We start from the raw sequence: 1,816 nt of genomic DNA on the forward strand, positions 1-1,816 counted from the left end.
ACCCAGGCTGCTTCTAATCCCACAAAACACAGCAAGCTTGTCACAGTAGCACTTCATTGTCTAAAAGTCAACTGCTCTTCTGACCATTCCATTCCGACCAGTGTGAATCCCTTCTTGCAGAAAACAATCGCAGCGGAAAACAATTTTCCCATAAAATGAGGATTAAGAATGAAGACATGAAAAAGTGAAATTAAAATGATGAAAACATGCCAATGCTTATGGAGCTCTTTTTCATGAGTCACAATTACTTGTGGCTTTTTTACAGATTAAGCATTGAGGCTGCTGGGCATACACTGGTTTATTACTTAGAAGAACAACTGAGTAGTGAAATGAATATTGTGATTAGGTCAAATTAGGTGAAACTGAACTAGAACCAGATGTATTTTGCTACTACGACTCACATTGACAAAGTCCTCAGCAGTGGTTCAGATAATACAAAATAATGTAGCCAAGAACACTGATCTTGATATTTCTTCATGTAATTTTTTTGGTTGTGAATCTACAGTCAAAAATCACATGTAATGCCTGTTTCAATGTATCTGCTGTTTTTTTCATAATATCACATTCAAAAATCCATGAGCATAATTGTGACTTGGATTTAAGTGAATCATATTGAAACAATCAAGAAATTAAAATGAAATATTAAAATATTTTACAGGTATATGGTTTCTGCCTTACCATTAGGAGTATGGATGAAATAAAATTATTGCTGAAAATTCTGAACACAGAAAAATCAGAAGGTGCCTACAGTAGTTGTGACAACTCCAGTCCCAGAGGAGCACAACATTTCTTGGGAAGAAAACATAATGTTGTGTCCAGTGACCTGCCACATTCAAACCAGCTAAGTATCTTCAGTGTGAGATTTCTTGGCAACAGAAAAGGGTACAAAAAGGTATTTTGTCTCATGACTCAAAATCAGGACAGGCTATTCTTCTATGAAAGCTGTATCATTTAAAGCATTGATTAATCTTGCTATAGAAATGACTGGAGAAAACTGGTTTGGTATGCATGCCAGACTTTATAAACTCTGAGTAACCAACTTTTCTGCAGGCTCATTCTCCACTCACTATGCACATTATCTAGGAAGATGGGGAATTTCACCTGGGTACAGCTTTCACTTCCAAAGTTGCAGAGGTAAACAAATGCAAATGTTTATTCTCCTGTGTATCTTTCCTTACAAGGGAGAGCTACACTTGGCCATCAGGTGCCATTCTGCAAGAGCCAAGGCATGCACTTCAATATTAATCAGCAGACTGTTCTGAGAGTCAGTGGCTTGCTTCTTGCACAGAAGAATTATCTGTTGCAGAAGACTCAGTCCCATCTCAAGGTACCCAGAAAATTACCTGTTGGGATTCATAATTATCCATGTGTTTTGTTTTTAGGACTTTGAATGTAAGCTCCCACTCGGCTTGTACTGATGGGGTGCTGGAGATAGATGATTTTTATGGTCCCTTCCAACCCAAACCATCCTGGGATACTACAGAGTGAAAGAGGCTAATTGTTTTTCGCTCTACAAGTCTGGAGCAACGCGGTACCTCCCCTGGAAAACCCTGCAACACACCCGAGCACCGCAGGCGAGCGGGAGCCACCCGGCCACCGCCAGGGCCGTGGGGCCGGGGCACAGCGGGCGGGACCGGGAGGCGGGGACGCTCGGGCAGGAGGTGGCGGGAGCCCCGCTGGCGCAGGAAGTCGGCCCGGCGAGGGAGGAGGGAGGAGGCGGAGCTGTGCCGCTCGGCCCGAGGTAGCGCGCCGCGTCCCGGGGTGGGCGAGCGGCCGCGGCCGCGGGGCCCGAGCGGGCGCTGCCCCGGCCCCGGCC

The 1,816-nt window shown here is 44.8% G+C and overlaps 1 protein-coding gene across 1 annotated transcript in view; it reads left to right on the forward strand.

Moving 5' to 3' along the window:
• Window positions 1-1,696: 1,696 nt before the first annotated feature.
• Window positions 1,697-1,816, forward strand: part of TRIQK (triple QxxK/R motif containing) — a 58,645-nt gene continuing 58,525 nt past the window's right edge. The window contains exon 1 of the mRNA XM_041464537.1: window positions 1,697-1,741. The gene's annotated coding sequence lies outside the window, so the exon portion shown is untranslated. The remainder of the gene's footprint in view (window positions 1,742-1,816) is intronic.

Source organism: Pyrgilauda ruficollis, unplaced genomic scaffold (genome assembly GCF_017590135.1).
Source record: "Pyrgilauda ruficollis isolate IOZ18807 unplaced genomic scaffold, ASM1759013v1 scaffold18, whole genome shotgun sequence".
Lineage (NCBI taxonomy): Eukaryota > Metazoa > Chordata > Aves > Passeriformes > Passeridae > Pyrgilauda > Pyrgilauda ruficollis.